The following is a 15,549-nucleotide window of genomic DNA, read 5'->3' as shown; positions in this document are numbered from 1 at the left end:
TGTCATCAACAATCAGCTTACACTTGTACTCTATAAGGTACGCAGTCTAGGTAAAGACATGTCTTGTGCCTTTAAAAAATGTGGGTGAAGAAGCTGACAATAAACATAGAGATCCCTTGTGTGTGTGTAATGGTGGTGAAGGCTGGCTAATATAATGAAAGAACAATGGATCTACACTGTATTTCATTGCCAGACTGTTCTTCCTTTATCGGTGGCCCCACACATTGGTTCATTACTTTATCCTGGATTTATGATACCACAGACTTATTTTAATACATCTGTTTCTACCACCATCTATGAGCTTGCATCTTATTTATTCTTGTCCTTATAGTGACTAGAACATAGAACATATTCATCTGATTATTCCAGAGGGGACTAATGCTGCTGCTGCTAAGTTGCTACAGTCGTGTCTGACTCTGTGCGACCCCATAGACGGCAGCCCACCAGGCTCCCTGGGATTCTCCAGGCAAGAACACTGGAGTGGGTTGCCATTTCCTTCTCCAATGCGTGAAAGTGAAAAGTGAAAGTGAAGTCGCTCAGTCGTGTCTGACTCTTAGCGACCCCATGGACTGCAGCCCACCAGGCTCCTCCGTCCATGAGATTTTCCAGGCAAGAGTACTGGAGTGGGGTGCCATTGCCTTCTCTGGACTAATGCTACTCTTTTCATTCTATTAGAAATGAGTTTACCACTGCCAAAATGTATATGCAAGCGATTATGTTTATGTACGTCCATTGTGCCACAACAAATCTTATTTCACTAATCTGGAATCCTCAGGCTTGTTGGAAATGAAAAGTGTATTTCTTGTGTGTTTATGTGTGTGTATTTATGTGGAAATGAAAAGTGTGAATTTTGCTGTTTCAGGGAGGTTAGAGAAAACTCTATATTTCTTATTCTGTAGAATATTAACTCTGGCTTTCCTCCATTTTTTCCTATTAGTTAATGTCACCCATACCCCTTCAGTTGTGCAAACCAAAAATTTAGACTTCCTCACTAATTGTTCATCATCCCCTGTACTCAATCAATTACCACATCCTGTTCATTTTACTTTCTAAGAAGTTTTACCCCTATGTTCACTTTTCTCCATCTCAGCCCCCTTGGTCCAAGTACAGTCATCTCCCTCTTAGGTTACTGAAATAGATCTGTGACTGTTTCCCTTTCACCAAAGCTCACTACTCAATAACTGGAGAGATATTTTTATATTTCCCATTTGATTATTTCACCTTTGCTGAAAATCTTTCAATTGCTTTCCCATTATTTTTTATTGAAGTATAATTGATTTAGAGTGTTGTATAAGTGCTTTCCCATTACAGTAAGCCCCGTTACATATGAATGAGTTCTGTTCTGAGAGTGCATTTGTTTGAAAGTCCAGTTTGTTTATAATTCCAACAAAGTTAGCCTAGGTACCCAACTAACACAATAGGCTATGTAATACTATACTGTAATATATTTATAATGCTTGTTGCACAAATAATAAAAAACAAACACAAAAAGAAACAAAGAAAACACATTTTTTCTTATAGTACAGTACGTTGAAAGGTACCATAAGACAAAACAACAGCAGGCATCCAGGGGCTGGCATCGAGTGAACAAGTAAGAAGAGTTACTGACTGGAGGAAAAAGAGTAGGTCGGAGATGACATAGCTGAAGGAACGTCAGCAACAGGAGACAGAGGGCAAGCTGCAATCTCACTCACACTGGAAGAGACTGGACATACGAACACACGTGTGCATCTTTGAAAGTTTTCAATTTGAAGGTTCATATGTAGGGGACTTACTGTATTCTTAGGATTAAGGGTAAAGTCCTTTGTACAGCTGCACCTGTCTTACCTGCTGGTCTCCTTTCTATTCCTCTCCTTCTCAGAATTTCCAAGTTTCCTTTACTTGATTTCACTTCTCATTCTAGCCAAGCTTTTAGTCTTGGATTATTAAAATAAATTCCTCTGGTGTCAATGCTCAATTCTATATATTAATACTTCAGAAGGAATATTTCTTGTATGAGAAATGCAGTTCTAGTTTGAACTAAAATATGCATGTTTCATAATTTCAAAATATAAAATTATGCAAATTATGCATAATTTTTGCTTTATTTTCTTTTATGCATTTCCCAAAATATTCTGTAGTAAACAAAAGCAGAAAAAGCCTGATGATTCATTAATAATGTTCTTCCTTTTTGTATTTTGTACTAAGTGCTAAGTTACTTCTGTCATGTCTGACTCTTTGTCACACTCCATGGACTGTAGCCCACCAGGCTCCCCTGTCCGTGGATTTCCCAGGCAAGAATACTGGGGTGGGTTGCCATTTCCTCCTCCAGGAGATCTTCCCAGTCCTGGGATGGAACCCCTGTCCCTTTTGTCCCCTGCATTGACAGGCAGGCTCTTTACCACTGGCACCACCTGGGACAAATTTATTCAAAACATTAATCTACTCAGTTAACACTCATCACCTGAAAAATGTAGGAGGTTCTACATATATGTAATGCTAACATGTAGAGAGACTATTCAAATTATTTATTATGTTCTTTAAAAACGCTTCTATTGTTTTAACTTCACCACCACTTGAAAGTTACTTTCTAATGTTTTATAACATCTATAGTCCAGTGATCAGATATAGTCATCATTCCTAAGTGAATATAAAGCTCAGTGAACTTAAAAGGAAAAATTTTTCTGAAATAAATGCTTTGGTTAACATTTAAATTTTTGTCACAACACACATTTTAAAATATAATACTTTTCATAACGTAGAACAAAGACTATTTGACGTGTTAATGTAATGTGGATTTTGAATCTATTTCAAATGAAATTATATTTTCCCATTAAAATACTGAAACTTCCCGTGGAAATATGGAAAGCTTCTTTTCCTTTCTATAAATCCCAACCATGACTTAAGCTTTTCCAATCTTCTTTATTTTCTACACTAGAGTGTTAAAGAATAAGAGATTAAGCACTCATCATGTGATGATGAAAATCTACAAGTATATTTTTGCCTATACCTCATGAGAGTTTTACTTTCATCTGGAGTCAGTAGGAGAATCTTATATTTAATTCCACTGTGGAAACCTTAAAAAGTACCTATATTTGGTGACTGAATCATTTATCTATTTACATGAATATGCTCAGTCTAATATTTGTCTTTTCCAGATCCACACATTCATTATCTGATTCAGCTTCTCTCTCTACCTGTGAGAGTCAGATGACTGTCCTTCATGCTCCATGAAACCCACGATCTTCACTTGTCATCTCTCCCAAAAGCCTTGTACCTTTCAATCACTTAATCATCTTGGCTATTCCTTTCAAAACTCGCCCTTTCTTAAAGTCTGCATCATATCAACACAGAAAGAAAACTGTTCTCCTAAACCTTTCCATGGGGCTCTATACAGTTTTATACATTTAGCCTTCCTAATGAAGAAAATTCTTCAAAACAATCTCTCTAAAAATTGCTAAATTTATACACACCCAGAGAGTAACCTGCACTCAGTAAGCATCCCAAAATATTGCAGAACTAAAACACGCTTGGGAGAGATTGAAGGCAGGAGGAGAAGAGGCGACAGAGGATGAGATGGTTGGACATCTTCACAGACTCAGTGGACGTGAGTCTGGGCAAACTCCAGGAGATACTGATACAGATGGGCTGTGTTCCAGGGGGTTCCAAAAAGTTGGACAGGACTTAGCAACTGAATAACAACAAAACACACTAACCCTAGAGATTTTATTTTCTAGGTTTTTAAAGCAGATTGGGAGTAAATTCTGCCTCAATTTTCTTTCTAATCACATTGTAGAACTGAAAAAAAAAACAAAAAACTTTGGGAAATTCTGTTGTCCCATTTTCATTTTAGTCAGATAGAAGCCACATGTGTGATGCATAACCACCTCCGAGCAGGGCTTCACCACCTGCTGAGTACGTTGATGCAAACGTTCAAATGATGCCTGTTCATTATGAACGTTCTTCACTGAAGTTTACAAATAATTTCCTTGGTTAAAAAAATAGGTAGGTAGAATCTAATTCCTCTGAAAGACGCTGCTCACTACTTCTTTCTGAAGTTTTGGTCCTATTAGGGTTTTGTTTGTTTTTTGTATTTTTTCAGCATGACACACCCTGTTCCAAAATGAACACTCTCCCAACAGCTCTAAATGTGACGTGAAAATTATTACACAATCTAAAATACACATAATTAAAACAAACAGTGGTAAATAGATAGTGTTAAAAGATAAACTGATATTAAAAATGTTAAGACTTTATTGAGCAAAATTTAATTCCAGTCAGGTAGTACAAAACCAGAAGATTTCACGGACTGAGGAGAGCCTTTTATAAAGAAAAAATGGAAGCAAAACAAGGAAATGATTGATTAGCTGTAGTTTACCCCAAGTTGCCTGTTTGTGATTAGTTGCCCTTATGTTTCAATTCAGTGACCTTGAGGTATTAATGGGCTTAGATTTTGTTTCACATCCACAGGCCACCATGGCATTTGAAGCCCTTCATCTAAAGACCTCCTTGTTTAATTAATTTAATGATAGTAATTTTAAGATTTCTAAAGTACCATATTTATCCCCAGTTGTCTTTACTTTTATTTGCATTCAGTTAAAGGTTTTAAAATTACTTCTGCAACTTATATGAAGCAAAGGCAAAATGAGACACACAAACCAGGAAATGAATGTGAAACAGGACATTCTGAGGATCGTTATACTAAAAACATACACATGCTTGTGCAATAATGTCTACTTATTTATGCATGCTGCTAAAGTAGAACAACATAATTTTTCAGCTTTTGAGCCTTAATATTCAGGCATTCACTCACCTAGGTGAACTGTTAGTCGCTCAGTCATATCCGACTCTTTGTGACCCCATGGACTAAATAGCTTGCCAGGTTCCTCTGTCCTTGGAATTCTCCAGGCAAGAATACTGGAGTGGGTAGCCATTTCTTTCTCCAGGGGATTTTCCCAATCCAAGGATCAAACACAGGTCTCTTGCATTGCAGGCTGATTCTTTACCGACTGAGCCACAAGGGGAGCCCATCCATTTACCTAATATTTACTGAATTTTCACCAGGTTCCAGGCACACTGTTCCAGGGGTTGAAGATGTATTAGTAAATAAATAGATTTAAATATCCATCCTCATGGAGCTTACATTCTGATTACGTGTGAAATATCCTCATGGAAATTCAAGTCAAATTCAAGTATATTAAATTTTTGTTTCCAAAGATTTACTTGTAGCAAATGATCTAGATGCCTCCACTTTTTAAAATATAACAAAAAGTAGATCCTGAACCAAACAAAACTAATTACTTTAAACATGTTGAAAGAACTGGAAATAATAGAATTGCATAAACTGTAACACAGACTAGCCCAATTCTTGGAGTTTAATCACATATTCCTGATTAATCTTCCAAATATAAATATTTACACGTGTTCAGTTCTTCTTTCTTGATGGAAAATGAAGAAACTTTGGGCTGAGAATGAACTGAACTTTCAAAAGTTCTCAAAATATTTTAAACAGGAAACCAGCTGCCTCCACCCACCCATGGCAATATGTTCAAAGTGCAGAACTGCAGGAGTTCAGTGAAGGCTCTGACAGCTCCAAATTACTACAAGTCAGATGTAGTCCTTGAATTGTATGCCCGTGCAAATAAGATTACAGAAGACTCTGAGAAAATAAAATTATTAGTGAATATGGACCTCTCTACTTTCACAGTTATGTTGTTTTCTTAAAACACATGATTAATTTGGTTTGAAATCACAAGGCCCTGAATAGGAGTATTATAAACTGCAGAGTATATTATACTTCTTATGACATGTATGGAAAAAATATAAAAGGAACATGCAAAATTGATTTTGTATATAATTAAAACTATGCACTTATAGTACTATATTTATTTATGGTATTAAGGATGTTAAACCAATTGTTTTTTTTTTTTTTTCTTGCTAAGGAGTATTTTAACTCTAAGAAAAACCGAATTGAAATAATATGTGATTTAGTCACTAAGTCATGTCTGACTCTTGCGACCTCATGGACCATAGCCTGCAAGACTCCTCTGTCCATGGGAGTCTCCAGGCAAGGATACTGGAGTGGGTTGCCATTTCCTTCTATAGGGGATCTTCCTGACCCAGGCATCAAACCAGGATCTCTTACATTGCAGGCAGACTCTTTACTGACTGAGTTACAAGGGAAGCCCCTGAAATAATATAGAAAAAGCAAATGAGAGTAATGAAATTGCTCAAAACTGAACATTCTTATGTAACAAACTGAGATGTATTAATATAGGCATATATTTCATTACAAATATTCAGAACAGTAGCTAATAAGATGTTGACGTTTAGAAAAAATGTTGACTTATCTTAGTCACTGTCACTAGATTTATAGCCTATAGATCTATGAACTCTACTAAGATAAAAATAATATCAATCCTACATTTTGTTCTAATTCTTTAAATTTTAATTAGTATAAAACAAGTAATCAGTTTTCAGATATATCATTGGGGAGAAAAAAAACCTTAGCCTCAAAAAACAGATATGGTGGTTATATAATACTTAAGCTACTCTTATAATAATATATCCAAAATCTTGATTTCACTGATAACATTTCATTTGTAAGATTCTGTAATTTTAGAGGGGCTTACGCAGTGGATCAGTGGTAAAGAAACCACCTGCAGAGTAGCGGAAGCAAGAGATGTGAGTTTGATCTCTGGGTCAGGAAGATCTTCTGGAGGAGGAAACGGAAAACCTCTCCAATATCCCATGGACAGAGGACTCTGGCGGGCTACAGTCCATAGGGTCCCAAAAGTGGTAAGTGAGTGAAGATGCACACATGTAATCTTAAGAAAGAAAAGACATGAACTATTTAAAGATATAAATGTTAGATTTTTATTTGAAGATCAGTTAGTCTATGAGATTGTGTAACTTCTTCCCTGGCTACGCTTTCTCCATTTTAGCCAAAATGTATTAGGGATTTGTTTAGACATAGAGTATCTCAATTTCTCCAATTATCTTTCTAAGGGTTGATGACTCTGTTTGGCCTTTTTTTTTTGGTCCTTTGGCGTAAAAACAGATAACACTAAAGAAAGAAACAATTTAACCATAAAACAGTTCTTAGCACAACTGCTAATTGATCTAGAACCAGTTTTCATGTGTTTATTTTATTGTATGCTTAGTTTTCTTATTTTCTTAGTAAAGACAAGTAAGGAATTAGATTAAAAATGTCAAAATAACAGGAAGTTAATAGCCAGTGTTTATATTTCTCAAAAGATCTGGCATTCCAGCCCCTAAAATAGAAAACATAAGACATATGCAAGGAAAATTGCAAAGAGCTGAAACCAGATTAAACTCATTTTTTTAAAACTTCCTTTTTTATATTTACCTTTCAATCATATAAAAATTTTTTTTCTTCAACTCTTTGCCAGGTAATCCTGATGATGCCACAATTTTAAATCTTCCTCAAAAACTCTATTTTTACTTTTTTTTCTCTCTCTGTTCTCCAAGATTTTTATCTTTTGCTTAATTCATAAAAAGAAGGAAAAAAAATTAAGAAATGTGTGGATTCCTAGAAACTGTGTTTCATCATATTTATCATTTCCTGCTCTTCATACCAATTAGGTTTTCTTAAATTGTGGCAAGGAAAGAACATACTGGCACCAGTTATTTCCACAGATCACCATATGTCACATACTTCTCAGTATTACAAAAATATAGCTATGGAACATCATCAGAATGGTATAGTGAAACCCAGCGAATACTGGGTTCAGAATCAGAAAACCTATTCCTTGAGAAAGCCACCCAAAGACACATCTTCACTCATTTATAACACAGACATAAATATAATGCCTAAATATGACCTATGGTTGCTATGGGAACACTTTGTTTATACTTTGGGTCCTGCGCTGTCCAACATGGCAGTCATTGGCCAGATGGAGCTGATTAACCCTTGAAATGAGGGTCATCTGAACAGAGATGTACTGTGTGTGTAAATTAGGCACAGCATAGCAAACGAAAATGTAAAATATCTCATTTGAAATTTTATATTGATTATATTTTAGAATAATATTTTAACACATGAGTTATAGAATTTTCCACATTTAGCAAATTGGGACTTTCCTGGTGGCTCTGTCTGTGATGCAGGAGACACAGGTTTGATCCCTGAGTATGGAAGATCCTCTGGAGAAAGGAATGGCTACCCACTCTGGTGTTCATGTCTGTAGAATTCCATAGACAGAGGAGCCTGGTAGTCTGAACTCTATGGGGTCTCAAAGAGTTGGACACAACTGAACAACGAACAAATTCATTTTCATGAGTTAAGTAAACTATACTATTAAGTTACTTCATGTTTATTTTCTGACTTTTTAATGTAACTTTAAATTCTATATGCTGCTTGAATGATATTCCAATTAGACAGTTCTACTCTAAAATATCTAAAAAAACTAAGGGGTTTCTTTTTCATAGAGAATTGTCCAGGAGTAGAAAATTACATTTCAATTTTTTTTAATTAAAAAAAATATGTTCTGTGCCTTTTGGCAATATTTTTCCTATCTTACAGAGGTTTTCAACCTATAATTCAAGTTTACATAATTAATAACAATGGTATTTACAAATATATGCTTAGAAACAGCATTCTATCAATAGTGAAAATCCAGATGAAAGAACTAACACCTGTTGTTCAGTTGCTTGGTCATGTTCGACTCTTTGCAACCTGATGGATTACAAGACACCAAGCTTCCCTGTCCATCACCAACTCCCAGAGCTTGCTCAAACTCATGTCCATTAACGTGAGTTGGTAATATAGCATCAGTGATGCCATCCAAGCATCTCATCCTCTTTTGCCCCTTCTCCTCCTGCCTTCCATCTTTCCCAGAATCAGGGTCTTTTCCAATGAGTCAGTTCTTCGCATCAGGTGGTCAAATTTGGAGCTTCAGCTTCAACAATATGCAAGCCTAGATCTCTACAAAACCAATGACTTTCACATTGCTAAATCTAACTAATGTTTAATTCCAGGCTTGAAATTCCTGTCTTACTTGACCAATTAGTACCATTTGTATAAACTGGCCATTACAACTTTCCAGATCACTTGTTTATTTGGCTTCTAGAAAATCCGTTCCTCATGCTTTTCTGCCTTACTGATGGTATGTGCTCAGTCGTGCCTAACTCTTCGTGGCCCCATGGACTATAGCCCACAAAGCTCCTCTGACCATGGCATTTTTTCAGGCAAGAATACTGGAGTGGGTTGTCATTTCCTCCAGGGGATCTTCACGACCCAGGGATCAAACCCAATCTCCTGCATTGGCAGGTAGATTCATTACCATTGAGTTACCTGGGAAGCCCCACCTTATTGATTGCTGCTTCTTATTGCACCTTAGTGAGTCTGTCCTATTGCACACTACTGAGGTGGAAGTGCTACAGTGTTGAGCCTTTGTACTCTTTCCTCTTCCCCAGTGGCAATCGGTGTAGCTGAATGCAACCAGTCCTTTGCCTTCAAATCCACCTATTTCCTGATGTGTACCACAATTATTTCTCCATCCTGAGATCTTCTTTCAGCTCTTGATTCATGTATCCAGCTGACAACATCAGCATTGCAATATTTAATTGGCATCTCAAATTTCACATGTCCAAAAACAAATTCTTAAACACCACCCTCTAATCTACTCTTCCTCCTGGCCTCCCTCTGTCAGCAAACATTTTATTATTCCAGCTTGTTGGATCAAGCCAAGAGATCATCTCTGATTCCTCTTTTTTTTTTTTTCACACTGCACATGTAAGAGAGTGGTCCTGCTTATAGCTCCATAAATACTGGAGTGTTTCCCATCAAGCTATGCTGTGTGTTACTGTGTTAGTTGCTCAGTCATGCCCAACTCTTTGCGACCCCATGGACTGCAATGCACCAGGTTCCTCTGTCCATGACATTTTCCAGGCAAGGATACTGGAGTGGGTTGCCATTTCCTTCTCCATCAAGCTATGCTATGCTAGCTTGCTATGCTTAGCTATGCTAATCGGTCAAATTTATTGTAGTCCCACATCCAAGCTTCCCTTGTGGCTCAGACGGTAAAGTCTGCCTGCAATGCAGGAGACCTGGGTTCCATCCCTGGGTTGGGAAGATCCCCTGGAGAAGGACATGGCAACCCACTCCAGTATTCTTGCCTGGAAAATCTCATGAAGAGAGGAGCCTGGCGGGCTACAGTCCATGGTGTCACAAAGAGTTGGACACGACTGAGCAACTTCACTTTCACTTTCACTTTGACCCAAGCTTCAGAAGCCGGTAAGTAGATTCATACAGTGTCAACTTCCTTAGATCCATTTATTAAGCCATAGTTGGCACAATCAGTGTTTTCAATCCACACAATCGTAAGTTTTATAACTTAATCTTTGCCATTGTAAAAAGAACAGAGAAGCCTGGGCAGCATCAGAGAATGAGATGAGAGCAGCTCTATGCTGTCTGGTTTTGGCCCAACTTAGTTCTGCTGTTAGTTTAACCTCCAGGAGATCCTGAACTAAGGATGAAATGAAGGGTGGTCCAGTGGTTAAGAGTCTGCCTTGCAATGCAGGAGGCACTTCAGTCCCTGGCCAGGGAAGATCCCACAGAGCAACTGAGCCCATGTACCACATCTACTGAGCCCACGTTCTAGAGCCTGTGCTCTGCAGTAAGAAGCCACTGCAATGAGAAGGCCACTCACTGCAACTAGAGAGTTGCTTCTGCCTGCTGCAACTAGAGAAAGTCCACACATAGTAATGAAGACCCAGTGCAGCCAAAAATAAATAAACAATTTTTTTTAAAAGATTTTTTAAAAAGATGGAATGAAGCACACCTGGATCCTTACAGAACACCTGCAATTACTCAAGCTTCTACCTAGGAAAAGCTTACAAATAGAATCTTCCAGAACTATGTTAAACTCCAGGGGTTGTCTGGTGATTCCACTGTCACCCCCCATCTTTGCTACAAAGTGTTACTATGCCCCGAGCACTTACAATATGTGAGTTATGTTTTTACCTCTTTCAGATGATGAGCAAACAGAAGAAAGGAATCTATGAATATACACTGAATAATAAAGCCATTAGAACTTTGGCAGCCATCATAAATTCAACTTTTGACATAATGCCTTCATAATCCTAAATTCACTAAGGGAGGAAATGAAAGACTCTGAAAAACCCTCAGAACTATTTCCATAAAAACTAAAGTTGTTTCAGGCTCCTCTTCATTGAAATATTGTCACTTTACCTCCTGTTACATTTCTAAATGGTTCCTGCATCTTAGAAACATATGTTCATGAGTCAGTGGCTGATAGACTCACTTCTATTTTTTTGAAACTTTAATTCTACAAATTAAAAGCAAGCATTAGGGTAAAACACCATTTGTAAGTTCTGCAATGAGCATATTTTTCCTACCCAATACTAAGGATGTCTCTGTCTTCACATACCAAAAAAATGCTTCTATCAGAACTTTAAACCTAACAGCAATTCTTGGCAAATATCATTGATTATAAATCAATCAGGTAATATTTATACATATAGAAAGATGAATAATCCTCTACAAAGCTATGATTTCAGTCAAATGGCCTTGAGCCCAACCCATCTTCTCTTTGATGGTCTGATTTTCTCCAATAAAATACCTATTTCTTTTTTTAATAACCAAATTCTCAATTCACACTTGATCACAAATGAGCATCTATAATCGGCCACAGAGAATGGGGCTATACAAAATCCCCTCTCTGGGAAAGAGTCTTGGAAGTCAGCCTAGATGTAGTTAATTTAATTAAATAATTATAATATCATAAAGCCAGTGGCCAAAGCATTTGAAATGACAAATAATTTTAACAATGAAAAGTTTAAAAGGATGAATCTTTACATTTCAACTATCTTTATCTCTTTGGATGCTTGGCAAAAGATATTACTTCAATAAAGCCTATAAGTGATAGCAAGCTTCTAAAACAGTACCTTTCTAAAATGATATCATAGAAATTATACAAACATATACAAAACTCATTATTATAGCATAAGGAACTTTTATAATTTTATTTCATTAAAAATACTGAAAAATAGAGAATAAAATGAATGCTATTGAAGCGACTAGTTCTGTGCTCTTTAGAGAAAAAGCGAAATAATACATTTAAGGTTTGGTTATTTAAAGGGGAAAGTGTTGTTAACAAGTTCTTTTTACTATCTGTACACTATTCTCAACATAATCTATTAGCAGTATAAATTTTATATATGCTCTTCACCCACTGAAATAAAACTTATAGGATAATTTTCTTTGGTAATAATTGTATCTCCATAATTTTAAGAAGATGTGGTCACTAGGCATTCATTCCTAGCCCACATAAAAAAAAAAAAGGAATGGCAGTGTGTTCCCAATGTCATTTCATTTCCAGTCACTTCATTTATTTCATTTGTGAATAAGTAATATTAGATGAAAATCAGAGATGAAATTTCCTTTGAGAAATCAAAATATATCTTCTTTGAGTATGAATACAACATTCAAGAAAATAACCGAGACAAACAAAAGAGCTGAATATGAGAACAGCCAACTTAAATGTAAAGACTGCTTATTTTCTTCTTCCTATTCCAAAGGCAAGAGCGGGCCACCTGAGGGGACTGTGATTGGCTTGGTCTATAGTTGCTGGAATTGATCTGCCTGTGGTCTCACCACCCGTTCCCGGGGCTCGCTTACCCCAAAGCCCACTCCCAACTATCTCGCTAACTCCTGCCAGATTTACATTCCTAAAATACCAGTGCAGCAGAGTAGAAGAGCTCTGGAGCCAGAAAGACGTTGTTTGGAATCCTGCTTCACTTACTATATCTGTGGCTTTAAGAAAATCATCTAACATTTTTTAACATCAGATTCCTTCATGTATAACATGAAGATACTGTGTAAAATGAAGCTCATATGATTGCATAGCTGTCAAAATTGTAGATACGTATGTAATTACCTTGCACACAGAAGCACACTTACATGTTGAAAGTATTTCAACGATGAAGAAGAAGCTGATGGTTAAGAAGAATAAGATGATGGAGAAGAAGGAAGAAGAGGATGAGTAGAAGAAATTTGCATCTTCAGAAATTTGTAATTGCCACCTCTGTATATTATATAAGGACAAAATTAATGTGTGAGTTGTAAGATGCTCCGTAGCTATGTCCTGCTTTCTATTGAGTCCATTGTCTACTACTCACAAGGTATATTTTTTCTGCTTCAGTGAGATGGGGTACTCATCCCTAGCCTACCTCACTCTATATTAATTTTTGCCTCAAAATTCTTTGCTCCAACCACTTCTACATCATAGAAGAGTCTTTTGGGTTTTTAGCAACTATACAAGTTCCACTGATTTTTTTTCCTTTTTTAGATTATAAAAGTATGATAGCAGATTTACAGGAGACTTGGAAAATACAGAACAAAGTTACATGTAAGTTCCACTATATATTACAATCATTTGTTTAAGTAGATAAGATTTTTAATTGGAGTTTCAGTAAGTATCAAATGCTCAAAAATTAATAGAAAGAAAAGTAAACAGAAAAGTAGAAGGGTACAGTAGACCTCAAAATTTTACTCTGAACCAATTCAGTGTAATTAAGGTTTATACAATTTTCACACAACAGTAGGATACAAATGCTATTCAAGTTCCCATAGACTATAAACTAGGAGACACTGGAACATATCCAGGGAGATAAAACAAGCTGCAGAAATTTCATGGTTTAAAGGTATTAAAATCCTACATAGTCTGTTTTCTTATCACAGTGGAAATTACACTGATTTTTTAAACCTCAACTCAGGCATCCAGACTTTTCTTTCAAGGTGTCTCTAAAATCATAAATTTCAAGGCTACACCCATAGTGAGGCACCACAAACTATGTCCCTGTGTCAAACAAATACTGAATCCAATGAAAACACATGAAAGCTTCAAAAGAGACCCCACTGAATTTTCCCAAATACTCAAATACACGTTGATATTAAATCAGTATTGCAAAATTACACAAAACTTATACAACTGTTGTATTACCAGCTTTTCAAGACTCCTTTCTAATCTAATGCTTCTGTAAAACTATGCAGAAAAGTCAGAATTAGAAACTAATTTATATGTGAGGATATTTGACGATAAAATGATTAACAACAAAATATTTAATCAAAAGTTGTAACAATACTCTATCCAACAAAAATATTAGCAAACGTGTATTCAAATGATTGTAGAAAATAGGAAAACTAGTGCTCCTGTAAGCAAGAATATCAAGAAATATCACCGTGCATTTCAAAGCTATGTTACACATTTATAATTATATTTTTAAAAGAATATCTCCTTTTTATTTCTATTTAACAGCTTTGCCCACTCAACCTTCATTTCATAATTTATTTTTGCAGGAAACCTAAGCAAATACTTCCCAGAGGCTATGTTTTCTTCAGTTCTGTAATGACTTTCTCTAAATATCCATTTCCTTTAATTTTATATAGGATTGTATTATTTTATGTCTCTTCTCCACACTACTCAGGTAACTTACATAGAGAAATCAATATTAGTGCTAAGTTTAAATATACTTTTCTGCTAACAGTGACAGGAATTCAGCACACGGACCAGCAAAATGAAAATAACTCTAAATGCACGAGGCATACGTAGGAGGATTTGCATAGCAATTCTACTTTATTTTTACTCTAAGAATATAAACTACTTCAAACACATTGGCTAACTCATTCATTTGGAACTACAAGACAAGGTCTTATTACCAACATATTATCTTACTGTCTAAGTTTAGAGTTGAAAAATCTTACCTGAGTTTTGTTAGTATACAGTTTTTTTTTTGTTTGTTTTGTTTTTTTTTTACAAAACTGGAAATGTATAACAAGCTGCCAGGAGAAATAATACCAACGTGGGAAACAGAAGAGGGAGGGAAGAAATCACGTCCACTTTAAGAAGAAACGTCCATTCCCTCTGTTTCCCAGACCTATGGTAGTTTTGTTTTGGATCTTATAAGCAACTGTCTTTTTCTTTGCTCTGAGAACAACACAGGTTCTGCCCCAGCAGGAAAATATAAAAATTAAATAAAAAGCCACAAGGTTATTAAGCATCTTACCCTCTGGGCTGGCTGGACTGCTCCGGCGGCTCAGTGTTACAGACACATGTGTAAACAGAAGAATTCCCTGCATCCTTTTCTCATCTGTATAGCTCTGGGGTCCAGGCCAACAGGATTATTTCCAGCATTAAGGCCACTCCACACTAACTCAAAGAAGATTCCCATTGGTTGTGAAGTTTTATCAAAACCAATACCACAACACCCTCCGTGGATGACAAGTGAGCGATCCAAAAGGAAATTGTTTTAGTGTTCCCTAACTCAGCACCGTAATCTAATGCTTCTACACAACCTATTTGAAATTTTACTATGCATAATAAAGGGAGAAACACTCACCCCTTCATCACCCACCAGTGTGTTTAATGTTTAATAGCAATTTGCTTAACTTGCAGCAGTAACAGAAAAATTGGCAAAGCAAAAAGAATCTATCTGTAAAAGATTTAAAGAAAGATTATAATGCAGATGACAGGAACAATAGGAAGCATCATTGGTTCAATCTGATCTTTATTAGATTGTGCCCCAAAA

The 15,549-nt window shown here is 36.2% G+C and overlaps 1 protein-coding gene across 1 annotated transcript in view; it reads right to left on the bottom strand.

Annotated features, from left to right (window-relative positions):
* The window catches only part of CCDC102B (coiled-coil domain containing 102B), a 269,181-nt gene extending 253,911 nt beyond the window's left edge, over positions 1-15,270 (bottom strand). Inside the window, exon 1 of the mRNA XM_040264340.1 lies at positions 15,028-15,270. The gene's annotated coding sequence lies outside the window, so the exon portion shown is untranslated. The remainder of the gene's footprint in view (positions 1-15,027) is intronic.
* Between the last annotated feature and the right edge of the window lie 279 nt (positions 15,271-15,549).

This window comes from Oryx dammah, unplaced genomic scaffold, assembly GCF_014754425.2.
Source record: "Oryx dammah isolate SB20612 unplaced genomic scaffold, SCBI_Odam_1.1 HiC_scaffold_22, whole genome shotgun sequence".
NCBI lineage: Eukaryota > Metazoa > Chordata > Mammalia > Artiodactyla > Bovidae > Oryx > Oryx dammah.
The sequence above is the reverse complement of the archived record's forward strand: the minus strand, read 5'-3'. Positions and strand labels throughout refer to the sequence as shown.